Consider the following 15103-nt stretch of genomic DNA (forward strand, 5'->3'; position numbering starts at 1 on the left):
ATTATCTTATAGTAGATTTATAGATTTATAGTTGATTTCTCTCTGACTGCTCTGTGTTCTCTCTATGATTTCTCTGATTTCTCTCTGTTTCTCTGTTTTTATCTGATTTCTCTCTATTTTCTTTCTAATTTATCTCTGATTTTTTTATATGTCTCTCTGTTTTCAATCTGATTTCTCGTTTTTCTGTCGGATTTCTCTCTGTTTAGTCTCTTTTTTCTCTCTGATTTCTATCTAACTTGTCTCTGATTTCTTTTATTTATCTCTGATTTATTCTTGTTTTCATCTGTTTTCTTTCTGGCTTTATCTCTATTTTCTCTCGGATTTTCCTCTGAGTTCTCATATTTTACTCTGTTTTTCCCTTAACTTTTCTCTGATTTATTTTTCTCTAATTTTTGTCTCAGAGACAAATGTTTTCTCCCAGAATTCTCAGATCTTCTCTTATTTCTCTCCGTTTTCTCTCTGATTTCTCTTTTATTTTTCTCTCATTTCTCTCTTATTGTTCTCTTATCAAATTATCAACGTAAATGACATCCTCGCTTTAAACATTGTGCCAATAGTGCACGCTTTGGCTATGTACCACAATGTATGTTACTACACGTAGAACGAACAAAACACGAGATTAAAATTTAAAAGCATGGACAGCACAGTCGTCATATATCCTACTAACGAAATCCCTAATGAGATGCTACTCATCGCCAATTAGGGCAATTATATTCATTATATCATTCCTCAATATGGTTATGGTAATTGGTAGTGGCTATGGTTTTGAAATTGGTCAGAATCCGTTATTTTCAGACGTTGACGGGAAAATGGCAAAAAAAATCACAAAAGTATTCCCCGAAAAGCGCCTTTGAACGATGATGAATTCTACTCTTTCCTCTCTCTCGCTTTTTTCTCGGTTGAAATAACGAAATTGGAAGGCAATTGTCGAGAATCGACAAACAAAAATCTAAAACCCAATCCGTAAAAAAACACAGTGTCACGTGAACTTACACATCCATTGTTGTCATCGTCAGTGGACAATTCCTGAAGAGGCCCATCCACGTGCAATGTTTGTCTTTGCCTTTCCCGAGCTCAACTCTCAATCTCTGACGAAGCACGACATCAGACTGAATGAAAAGACACACGGACAACGACGAGGGTGGCGTGGGTAGACCGTACAGACCGTAACGATTCTTACAGTTCGTCGTCATCCGGACGCGCGGTGTGAGCATTATGTGTGGCGTTGGTCCGGCGGGAAACTGCGTTAGTCACATCACACTCTTGATTACGGTCTGAATTGGGGCTAATTTTTACCGTCTGGTGGCTTTTTGTACTCCTCCTGACTGTCAATTGGTTCGTGATTTTTGCATCTCCGGCTGATATGGGATTATACGAGAAAAAAAAACGCGTGGTGCATCTGAGGATCGATTTGCACACCAGACAGAGAGGAGACTGCATGCTCTGAATCATGATTCAATTAATCGGACCGACGTGGTTTGAATATTAAGTTGGAATCCCTCTCGGAGTGTCACTTGCCTCTCTGCTGCTAATTGCGTTCGAGCACAGATTCCTCGCCCACTTATCCTGGCCGGGGCCATTCGTCTCTGTTGGATTGATAGAATTAGATCGAAAGACTGCAGCTTTTTTTTTTGTTCATGCGCTTGCAATTCTAATTAGGAAATGAGATCAATATTTGCTTTCATAAATGCTCAATGTTCTAGAGTCGCACACATAAATGGTAGAATCCGAGGCGTGAACTGATTTCGCTCTTGTCTCCAGACAGACAAAAAAAATCCTAGCACTTAATCCAAGCTCAGCACATTCGACACTTGTTCAACGAGGTAAAGTCAGCGTATTCGTGCCGATAAATTTTATAAGTCATTTAGGCACCGATGAATCACGAGGATGTCTCTTTCGTTGGGATCATCAAAAATTCATAACGTTCCCTTTTTTTCCACCGCCCGTTCTCTTTTTTTTGTAACGACGGCGACGATTCTGCAGCGAAACTTTTTGTCAGTGAACTTTGCCACTCGCTCTCAAACTGCCACTAGAAGTAGTCACCGAAAATTCAACTCTTGACTTTATTAAAAATTCATCGTTCGAAACTTTTAAGTTCTGCCCCACGCTCTCACCTTCCCGCGTCTAGTTCGGTCGGGAGCTGAAAGTCTGTTCGTTTGTTGGAAAACTAAAGGAACGGGAACAAGCGGAAGCATTTCAATTATTTCGGACGATCAACCTTCGATGTCTCGGTATCTGTGTGGCGGTAATGTTTTGACAGCTCGAGTTGAATCTTTCCGGAGATTGTTTCATTCCAATTATGCAGGACAGAAATATTGGGCGTACTTTGTGGGTTTGGGTTTCGAATCGCTGATTTCTGCAAGAATGTTTGAATTATTGGGTTATACTTTTATTAGACTTTCGAATGTCAGCGCGTACATTTTGTTCGTGACAGCATAAAATTGGTGACGTGTGGCAAACGTAATCATGAATTTAATTGAGTCGATGATATGAGAACACAGGATAGACATGGTTTTTTACAGAATATATTGAAGCAGTTTACGAACATGCACACAAAATTTACTTTACTTTTAAGCTATTCTTTTCGAGAATAGCTTTGTCGGGAAGCTTTTTTTCTTATTCTCATATTTTAATATTTTCATATTTTAATATTTTCATATTTTCATATTTTCATATTTTCATATTTTCATATTTTCATATTTTCATATTTTCATATTTTCATATTTTCATATTTTCATATTTTCATATTTTCATATTTTCATATTTTCATATTTTCATATTTTCATATTTTCATATTTTCATATTTTCATATTTTCATATTTTCATATTTTCATATTTTCATATTTTCATATTTTCATATTTTCATATGTTCATGTTTTCATATTTTCATATTTTCATATTTTCATATTTTCATATTTTCATATTTTCATATTTTCATATTTTCATATTTTCATATTTTCATATTTTCATATTTTCATATTTTCATATTTTAATATTTTCATATTTTAATATTTTCATATTTTCATATTTTCATATTTTCATATTTTCATATTTTCATATTTTCATATGTTCATGTTTTCATATTTTCATATTTTCATATTTTCATATTTTCATATTTTCATATTTTCATATTTTCATATTTTCATATTTTCATATTTTCATATTTTCATATTTTCATATTTTCATATTTTCATATTTTCATATTTTCATATTTTCATATTTTTATATTTTCATATTTTCATATTTTTATATTTTCATATTTTCATATTTTCATATTTTCATATTTTCATATTATCATATTATCATATTTTCATATTTTCATATTTTCATATTTTCATATTTTCATATTTTCATATTTTCATATTTTCATATTTTCATATTTTCATATTTTCATATTTTCATATTTTCATATTTTCATATTTTCATATTTTCATATTTTCATATTTTCATATTTTCATATTTTCATATTTTCATATTTTCATATTTTCATATATTCATATTTTCATATATTCATATTTTCATATTTTCATATTTTCATATTTTCATATTTTCATATTTTCATATTTTCATATCTTCATATCTTCATATTTTCATATTTTCATATTTTCATATTTTCATATTTTCATATTTTCATATTTTCATATTTTCATATTTTCATATTTTCATATTTTCATATTTTCATATTTTCATATTTTCATATTTTCATATTTTCATATTTTCATATTTTCATATTTTCATATTTTCATATTTTCATATTTTCATATTTTCATATTTTCATATTTTCATATTTTTATATTTTCATATTTTGATATTTTCATATTTTTATATTTTCATATTTTCATATTTTCATATTTTCATATTTTCATATTTTTATATTTTCATATTTTCATATTTTCATATTTTCATATTTTCATATTTTCATATTTTCATATTTTCATATTTTCATATTTTCATATTTTCATATTTTCATATTTTCATATTTTCATATTTTCATATTTTCATATTTTCATATTTTCATATTTTCATATTTTCATATTTTCATATTTTCATATTTTCATATTTTCATATTTTCATATTTTCATATATTCATATTTTCATATTTTCATATTTTCATATTTTCATATTTTCATATTTTCATATTTTCATATTTTCATATTTTCATATTTTCATATTTTCATATTTTCATATTTTCATATTTTCATATTTTTATATTTTCATATTTTCATATTTTCATATTTTCATATTTTCATATTTTTATATTTTCATATTTTCATATTTTCATATTTTCATATTTTCATATTTTCATATTTTCATATTTTCATATTTTCATATTTTCATATTTTCATATTTTCATATTTTCATATTTTCATATTTTCATATTTTCATATTTTCATATTTTCATATTTTCATATTTTCATATTTTCATATTTTCATATTTTCATATTTTCATATTATCATATTTTCATATTTTTATAATTTCATATTTTCATATTTTCATATTTTCATATTTTCATATTTTCATATTTTCATATTTTCATATTTTCATATTTTCATATTTTCATATTTTCATATTTTCATAATTTCATATTTTCATATTTTCATATTTTCATATTTTCATATTTTCATATTTTCATATTTTCATATTTTCATATTTTCATATTTTCATATTTTCATATTTTCATAATTTCATATTTTCATATTTTCATATTTTCATATTTTCATATTTTCATATTTTCATATTTTCATATTTTCATATTTTCATATTTTCATATTTTCATATTTTCATATTTTCATATTTTCATATTTTCATATTTTCATATTTTCATATTTTCATATTTTCATATTTTCATATTTTCATATATTCATATTTTCATATTTTCATATTTTTATATTTTCATATTTTCATATTTTCATATTTTCATATTTTCATATTTTCATGTTTTCATATTTTCATATTGTCATATTTTCATATTTTCGTATTTTCATATTTTCATATTTTCATATTTTCATATTTTCACATTTTCATATTTTCACATTTTCATATTTTCATATTTTCATATTTTCATATTTTTATATTTTTCTATTCTAATATTTTTCCGATTAAATATTTTTTATAGATGAAACGGATATTCGGTAGCAAATGGATTTTTTTTCTGAAGACAACGCTGACTTATATTTTCATTTGCCACTTCGTTGTTCAATGTTCTACATTCATTCCAATTATGCAGGACAGAAATATTAGGCGTACTTTGTGGGTTTGGGTTTCGATTTTTTTTTATTTTTCGATTTTTTTATTGCTTTCAATTAAAATTTTCTTGATTCTTCGATTCTTAAATTTTTCGATTTTCCGATTTTTCGTTTCTTCGATTCATTGATTCTTCGATTGTTCGATTCGTCGATTCATTGATATATTGTTTTTTTTTATTTATTTTTATTCTTCGATTCTTCGATTAATTGATATTTAGTTTTTTTTAGATTTTCGATTTTCGATTTGCGATTTTAGATTTTAGATTTATTTATTGATTTCTTGATTTATCGATTTCATTATTTCTTGATTTCTCGATTTCTTGATTCCTTGATCATCGATTTCATTATTTCTTATTTCTTATTGATTTATCGATTTCATTATTTCTTGATTTCTCGATTTCTTGATTCCTTGATTTCTTGATTTCTTGATTTCTTGATTTCTTGATTTCTTGATTTCTTGATTTCTTGATTTCTTGATTTCTTGATTTCTTGATTTCTTGATTTCTTGATTTCTTGATTTCTTGATTTCTTGATTTCTTGATATCTTGATTTCATGATTTCTTGATTTCTTGATTTCATGATTTCTTGATTTCTTGATTTCTTGATTTCTTGATTTCTTGATTTCTTGATTTCTTGATTTCTTGATTTCTTGATTTCTTGATTTCTTGATTTCTTGATTTCTTGATTTCTTGATTTCTTGATTTCTTGATTTCTTGATTTCTTGATTTCTTGATTTCTTGATTTCTTGATTTCTTGATTTCTTGATTTCTTGATTTCTTGATTTCTTGATTTCTTGATTTCTTGATTTCTTGATTTCTTGATTTCTTGATTTCTTGATTTCTTGATTTCTTGATATCTTGATTTCATGATTTCTTGATTTCTTGATTTCTTGATTTCTTGATTTCTTGATTTCTTGATTTCTTGATTTCTTGATTTCTTGATTTCTTGATTTCTTGATTTATTGATTTATTGATTTCTTGAATTTTCTGTTTTTCAATCTCTTGATACTGTCATTTTTTGATTTTTCTATTCCTTGTTTTGTTTTGTTTTTTATATTTTCTATTTTTAAATTCAAAAAATCATGAATCAAAAAATAGAAAAATCTAAATATCGAAAAATAAAAAAAATTAAAAAAAACTAAAATCGAGAAAAGATTGAAAACATCGTAAAATAAAAGAATCGAACAATTAAAAAATTTAACAAATCGAAAAACATTAAAATCTACCAGTTGAAAAAAAAATTAAAAGGAATAAACAGAAAAATCGCAAAACCAAGAAATAGATAAATCGATAAATCAGATTTATCTATTTCTTGGTTTTGCGATTTTTCTGTTGCTTCCTTTTAAATTTTTTTCAATTAGTAGATTTTAATGTTTTTCGCTTTTTCAAATGTTTTAATTGTTCGATTATTTTATTTTACGATAAACACCTGAACAATTTGAAAATGCGTAGGACTGCGATTATCCATGTTTCACAGTGTGTTTTCAATCCTTTCTCGATTTTAATTTTTTAGTTTTTTTTAATTTTTCGATATTTTATTTTTTGAATTTTTTTACTTTTCTATTTGGCGATTTGATGATTTCTTGAATTTTCTGTTTTTTTGGTTTTTTTATATTCTGATTTTTAAATTTTTCTATTTATTGTCTTTCGTAACTTTTTTTTTTCTTTAATTTTTCGATTTATCGATTTTTCAATTTTTTGATTTTGCGATTTTCCTTTTATTCTTTTTTATTTATTTTCAATTTGTAGATTTTAATGTTTTTCGATTTTTTTTCAATTTTTAAATTGTTCGATTCTTTTATTTTACGATGTTTTCAATCTTTTCTCAATTTTAATTTTTTAATTTTTTAATTTTTCGATATTTTGATTTTTCTATTTTTCGATTCATGATTTCTTGAATTTTCTGATATTCTGATTTTTCGATTTTTTATTCCTTGTTTTGTTTCGGTTTTTGTTTAATTTTGTATTTATCGATTTTTCTATTTTTAGATTTAGCGGTTTATGTTTATTCCTACTTATTTTTTTCAATTTGTAGATTTTCAGGTTTCTCGATTTTTTCAATTTCAATTTTCTCTGATCATTTCTTCGATGTCCCCAAACTTATCTCGATTTTTCCTGTTTTTTGTTTTTTTCTGTTTTTAGATTTTTAGATTCTTCTATTTTTCGATTTCGTGATATGTTGATTTTTTGATTTTCGATTTTGTGATTTTTTGGTTTTTTTTCCATTCTCTTTTTTCGTTTTTCGATAAAAGTATCATCATATGAATACAGTTGTAAGTATTCGTAGTTCTCGCTTGTTTTCGGACATCAACTATTGTCTTCAACACATTTATTGACTGTATTGAACAACCGTGTTTATTTTATACATTCGTTGAAAAAAAAACCCACAAAACATTCCTTAAGACAAACGAAATTTCATGTGTCGAATCGTTGAAAATGTTACAGAAGCTTCAGAATGAACTGATCTTATAACAATTATATAGGATGGAAAATTATTTAGCCACACCCGCATTGTTGGGATAATATTTTTATCCAATGCGTTCGTATATTATTCGAATATTATATTAAAATTAAGTGAAATTTGAGAGTTTACTCCTTAGTAGTTTTTTTTCTGTTGTATGTCTTGTTCATTTTATTGGAATCTTTGCAAATAAGCCGGTCCTTCACCCAATCCCGCTTGGAAATGGCTCCGCTTCTCGACGTTCGGTTAACCTTCATTGAGGCGTGGCTTCCCCATATCGTGGTTATACGCATCTTTTGCATGCAGTGTGTCACAAAATACGAATGAAATAAACTTTTCAAAACGAATACCGGAGCTCTACAAAAACGCAACCGGTCCGCACGGGAGCAGAGCAACAACTGAACTCGTTAATTTGCCACAGCAAAGATGCGCTTTTTAAAACGTAGCAAAAGCGCTCGGACCAATTGATACAGATATTGATCCTAATGTGTGTGTTCGAGGAAAACCTGTATAATTGAATTTAAACTCAACTTAGCTCTTGAAAATGACTACGTTTTGCGTGTCGATCAACTATTCTTCTTTCACAATTTGTATAAGATAACAATCATCCGAATCTGTTAGTAACAAAATATTTTATAAATGGTTAAAATAATTCATGCAAATGTGACATGTCTAACTAAAGCACCTTACTATTAGCCATATAAATCGAAATTCATCGCATAAATCAATGCTACACCCAAACTAGCGCAGCCAGAACACATTTAATCTTCGGCGGAAAAAATGCTTTTTCGTGTCCTGAAGCGTCAAATGAGCAAATAAAATTATCTGTCTCTAAAGCTTTAGAATGTTTGTATGTATGGGAGCAGACATTTCTTTCTTTTTTCTTTTATCATCTCTTTTGGAATTGCACTAAGAAAAATCCAAACGCTATCAACAGAGATCGATCCAACGCCGTATGGTATGCAAGGCTGTGTTACACGACCACGCTATCCACGTATCCACTGGTGCTGTTGTATCAAAGCGTGATAATATTATAACTCATTATAAAATGATGTTGGAAAGTGTTTTCTAAGAGTAAAAAGAAGAGCATAAATGATATCTATATCCATCTCGGTCTTGGTTCTGTTATTTTAGGCACATTTATTACATTGAATCGGGATGACAAAACATGTGCTAGAAATTTATTTTGGGTAATTCTCGGTGCTAGTGGCGACAGAATCAATAAAACCCGTTTATGGTCATTCAGGTTATTCACTCTAATATATGGTACGTGCTTTTAGCGCAAATCGATAATCCCGCGCTGTCGCTTCCAAATCGCCAAGATAATATTCTGGGCCTGATTCTCGAATACACTTCACGGTGGAAACAAAATAAACGTCACGGTATTGAACTACGTTTTACGAGTTTGTGAAATGTCGATTATCTTCGTGAGTTTTCAGGCAGAATGAGCACTTTTCAGATAAAAATCATTAATGAAAATTAACTTCGTCGTATCAAACTGGTGTTCAATGTGAATGGAAAACTTTGTGTTCTTCATGTGGTATAATAATCTCATACAAAAATTTTATCTGAAGGTGATTTGATATTATAATAATAAGTTTTAGGGGGAAACTAATTTCATATCCTGATGTTGACACCGTACCGTTGTCATCGCGAATACATTTCATTTTGTTTTCACCGTGAAGTGTATTCGAGAATCAGGCCCTCTATCTAACATCACGTAATTCGTACCAGAGCATACCTTGCATTGGTATATATTTCATCCCACCTCCCCGAGAAGTCGTCATTCGAATTTACGAACTTGCAGGCCACCAACGGCACAGCAGTAGCAGTCTCTGAACTTCGGGACCAACATCCACAACAACAACCGACTGTCATGTAGAACACGGCCCATGATCACCCACCCCTCGCCAAAAAAAGGAAGCTGAATTCCGGCGGCAATAAAAAAAAACGCCCAACGCCCCTCGAGAAGTCAAGAAGTAGAAACGGTAAGTATATTCACGCAGTCAGACGCAGAAAAGCTCACGAAAAGTAAATTGAAAATTTCGAGCATAAATAAATAAATCTTTCCCCACCTTGGAGCAAGCCGTTTACCCCCCACCCACTCCCCCGCACTGAATGCCGGCACGCAGCTATGGCTAACTTCACGCACAGAGAGCGGCCCGCCGGGAAAATTGCCGACGATTTACAGCGATTCTGGGGGCATTGGGTGGGCCGAAGGCATTGGATGAAATGGAGGAGGAAATCAATGGCGACTGGTCTGGGGAGATTAGGTAAGCTTTAAGAATCGGCCCGAGTACTGATACCTTGAACACCGGAGCACCAGGCCGATGGCTCGAGGATATCCCCACGTCCCGTTACTAATTCAACAGATGTAGATTGGTTTAAGCGAAGCGGCTGTGGATTGCTTTTATCAACCGTCTGCTCCCTCCTTCAATGGCTCTGATGGTAACAAGATTTCAGCCGTGCGGCGTTAAAGTGGGACTGAAGGGAAATCTTCTTGCTCGAGTTGAGTTCATTCCATGCTTTTTTTTCGCCGCGCCGTTAGCGTTTCGGTGGCCACTCAGTCTGGTATGAATAATTCAGATTCAATAAAAGTAAGTTCCAGTCTGCTGAATTTTGGCCGGAGATAAAATAAGAACCGGTTGCGTTTCGAGTGGTACGGGTGACGACGTCTGGAGCTATTTCTGCTCTCGCTATCGATCGTGTCGTGTAGCAAAATACGAACGTCACAAATTTCAGACCCATTAAATCACCTTAAGATAGATTAGGAGTGAGATGCAAAATGTACGCAACCAACTGTGTCTTCCGGCTAGATTAGTGCCGAAGAAGGACATTGCAAAGCATCAATCACTCGTCGCATAATATCCCGTAAAATCCATCATGAAACGATTTCCGGCAAACAATTTACCACTGTAGCAGCCCCGCTCTCAATGATATATCTCGAAGCACCCAGATTCATGACACGACACCGTTCTGTCCTTCGCAAATGTATTATCGATTCATTATTATCCTCTAGCGAGAGCGTGTCTGAGCTGATGACAGGTCGCGACCGGCCAGGCGCTTGCAAGAACGCAATTCGCGGGTAATTTCACACTCCACACTCTCTCCGCAGCGGTCTACGGAATCCGCGTCGGTAAGAAACCACGACGCTGTCCGTTGAGTCTGCTGCTATCTATTCATTATGCCGAACGCTATGGACTCTCGCACATCCGGGAGACGTCACATCCGTTCGAAATCTGACGACAGACTAATTCATAAACGGCACATAACAACTGGTTCGGATCCGTGTAAGCGCACGTTCCAAGCGTTATGTCCTCCGTCGTGTTTTTTTGTCGTTGTTGTTGTTGATGGAAATCATCAATCCTATCGGCTGAGCTCGACGTCGGCTCGAGGGGGTTGATTCTTTTGTTCTGAAGACCCAATCTTGTTCATTAACGAAAAGCCTATTTGCTTACGGGTAACTTCCGGAACACCAAGCATGCTTTGTCAGCGGCTTTCGCTAGAATGCAAGAGCGACGCTGGACCAGCTGACGAAACAGATTACGCTAGTAGTCCTGCTAGATCAGCTGGGGGATGCAATTTATACCGAGCGGCGTCTACACAATCAGACGGAATATCTGCCATCCTGAGGCACTGCTTGTTCCACAGACATGAAGACGACAGGTGATCTGTTATTATGTACCGATGCTGCATGATGAGTGTATCCTCTCGCATATCTGTTTTAAATAGATTTTAATGCGTCTGAAGAGTTTCTAATGAAATATTTCGAACGCTTATAATTCGAGCATTCCTTGATAGATCGCAATGATGTTTGCATCAATTGATAGGAAATATTTCTACGCATCTATCACAATGGAAAACATTTTATTTTTCTTGAGATAAACAATTGAATAATTGTGGAATGTCAAGTATTGTCCAAACGCCCTATGTGTCTCGTTTTCATTGGTCCAATTTGTGCTCCTCAAATGGTTCCGACCATAAGGAAAATCCAGAGCAACAGCGGAATGTAGGGCTCTTGCTACACATACATGCAGAGCGTGTGTTGGGCACAGATCGTTTGTTTACATTCCTGATTTCTATGCAGTAGAAGCGGATTTGGTATCAATTGGCGTTCTTGTAGATGGTTTAAATATAGTTGCGGTCTTTCTACTAGCGAGAATTTTTCATAGAACTAACATGAACTTTGTGAAACAGTTAGGAAAGCAATGAACAAGAGTTTTTGTGTGACACGTATATTATTTAATTTACTAGCACCTATTTTGCGATGTTCATTGGGCCACTAGATTTGAATCGAAAAATTGGCAGAAAAGGGATTATCAACATGTTCGCACCTAGATCAAAGTCACAGAGGCTCGAGCTCACGTTCGGATTCTTCCTTGTATTTTCCATGAATTGGCTAATCAATGGATTTTCTCCGCTTGCAATCAATTTTCATATACAGCCATTCCATGTCAAACCGATATAGTAGTTCTCAGATTTTCGTCAAAAGTGGTAGTTTCGTTGTTTATCGCAAACTATTAGATTAGAGTATTTTTTTTTTTTTTTGTTAGGGTGCACATTTTCATTTTAAGGCGATCCGAAATATCGACTTTTTCCTCTTTTTTCCAAAAATGACATTTTTCAAAAATTCATAACTTGTGAACTACCGAACTGATTTAGACGGTCGACATATCAAATTAAAGCTTATAAGCCATCCTTGTCATCCTTGGAAAAATGCTACGATTGCAAAATTTTAGGTTTTGGTTTTGTCATTATTGATTGTATTTGTTTTTTATGGTTTTCATGGTCACGGACGGACGGATTTTTAACATAACATATCGGACGGATTTTTAGCATAACATATCTCGAAACCAGGGAGGCCTTTTTTCATTTTTGAGTCATGATTTTTCAAAGTTACCCAATGGTCGAAAAATCATTTTTCCCTTTTTTCCCAAAAATGACTTTTTTCAAAAGTTTATTACTTTTGAACTACTGGACCGATTTAGATGATCGATATATCAAATTAAAGCCTACTAGCTAGCCTTTCTTGAAATCAATTTTTTCGCATTTTTGCCAAAAATGACTTTTTCAACCACTGGACCAATTCAGATGTTTGCCATATTGAATAAAAGCCAATTAGCTGGTCTTTTTTGGAAAAAAATACCACAGTTGCAGAAAATTTATATTATGCTTTCGGTATTATTGATTGTATTTGTTTTTTTCCGGAAAGCTGAGGATTTTTCACATAACGTATGTCGAAACCAGAGAGGCGTTTTTTTCGTTTTTGAGTTATGATTTTTCAAAGTTATCCGACGGTCCAAAAAAACATTTGTAGGATTGGTTGACAAAAATTTGATGCCTGAAAAAAATTGTTCAGTCGCATTTTCTGCGCTTCGATGCCTTATTTCTAACGTGCTCTAACGTATAAGCATCAACAAACACACGAGTGATTTCAGGCTTGCAAATGGTAATGTAGTTTCACAATATATAATATTTGTAGTAAGTAAATCTATACCTATATATATAAAAATGGAGCGATGTCTCTCTGTCTTTCTGATTCTTATGGACTCGTAACTACAGAACCGATCGACATGAAAATTGGTATGTAGGGGTTTTTGGGGCCGGGGAAGGTTTTCGTGACAGTTTGAGATCCCTCCCCCCTCTCTAAAGGAGGGCTGCCATACAAATGAAACACAAATTTCTAAATTTCTCGAGAATTCATAAAGCAAATGAAACGAAATTTGCCGTGTGAAGCTTTTAGGGTGCCATAAATGATTCTATGGCGGTTAGATATTCCTTCCCCATCTCTTAGGGGGGCTGCCATACAACTGAAGCACAAATTTCTGCATTAAGCAAATGAAACCGAATTAGGCATACGGAGATTTGAGGGTGCAGTAAATGATTCTATGGTAGTTAGACACTTTAACGCCATACAAATGAAACACAAATTTCTGCATTATTCGAGAATTTATCAAGCAAATTAAACCAAATTTGGTATGTGGAGGTTTCAAGGTGCAATAAATGCTTTTACGGTAGTGAGAAACTCCACCCCCTCTCTAAGAGGGAGCTGCCATACAAATGAGACACAAATTTTTGCATTACTAGAGAATTAATCGAACAAATGAAATGAAGTTTGGCATGTGGAGGTTTTAGGGTGCAACAAATGAATCTATGGTGGTTAGATACTCCACCCCCCTTTGTTAAGGGGAAGAGGGGGGGGGGTCTGTTTCTGCCATACAAATGAAACACAAATTTCTGCATCACTCGGGAATTAATCAAGCAAATAAAACCAAATTTGGTAAAAGGTAATTTTAAAGGGTAGATTAGAAGATCAATTCTACGATTTGACCCATGAACAGCGCTGAGTAAGAAAACGTGGATGTGATAACGAAAAATAAATTTTGGGCGGGACGAAGTTTGCCGGGTCAGCTAGTGTATGTATAAAATTAGTAAGTTAATATAATATTTTGTAGTAAATGAATGAGTATTTTTCATGCTAATAAATTAGTTTTTTCCCTACGACGAATACTTTCGATGGTACAGATTTTTGGAAAAAGAAGTACAGATGAGAAAGATTTTTGAGCCCTCTGGTACAGATTAAAATGTGGCAACACTGCTGGGTACCTTCATTGCCAGCATGAAGTACACCCAAACTAGCGTTACCAGAAGCGTCAAATGAACAAATAAAATTATCTTTCTCGAAAGCTTTAAAATGTATGTATGGGCATCTCTTTCTTTTTTCTTTTATCCTCTCTTTGGGATTGCACCCAAAAAAAAAAGTTCAAGCGATGTCAACGGGAATCGAACGTAGGGCGGCTGGAATGCTGTTTTACACGACCACGTTATCCACATAGCTCCTGGTGCTGTTACGTAAATGCGTGATAATATTACACATCATTATAAAATGAAGTTGGAAAGCGTTTTCTCAGAGTAAAAAGGAGAGCATAAAGGAGATCTATATCCATCTTGGTCTTGGTCGTATATGTGGCAAAGTATGCGAAAAGCAATGTGTCTCTTGTTTAGCTAGCTCATATTGAACTTATATTGCTATACCATATATATTATACAAATGCTTACCAGTATTTGAGAGTCATGAAATTTTCTGTTATTTTTAAGCTCATTTAATGTAATAAATCGGGATGACAAAACATGTGCTAACAATTAATTTTGGGTGTACAAGGATATTCTATCAAATGCAATTGAATGAAGCTCTCACAACGCATAGATAAGTTCATACTTTATAACGTGCCCATCAAGGAATGCAAGGTGATTACGGCGAAACAGCTTATTAAAATATATCAATCGATTGTCCAAGAAACCTTGTCACCTCCTTGCCCGGAAGCGCATGAGATGGAGACAAAAAAAATTATAAATTGTTCGGGCGTCGCGAAGAACCTGGTCACTCGACCCAGGT

General features: G+C 32.4%; 1 protein-coding gene across 6 annotated transcripts in view; it reads left to right on the forward strand.

Annotated features, from left to right (window-relative positions):
• Positions 1–15103, forward strand: part of LOC129762854 (uncharacterized) — a 565660-nt gene that overhangs the window by 388796 nt on the left and 161761 nt on the right. The window lies entirely within an intron of this gene.

The sequence above is a fragment of the Toxorhynchites rutilus genome, chromosome 1 (genome assembly GCF_029784135.1).
Source record: "Toxorhynchites rutilus septentrionalis strain SRP chromosome 1, ASM2978413v1, whole genome shotgun sequence".
NCBI lineage: Eukaryota > Metazoa > Arthropoda > Insecta > Diptera > Culicidae > Toxorhynchites > Toxorhynchites rutilus.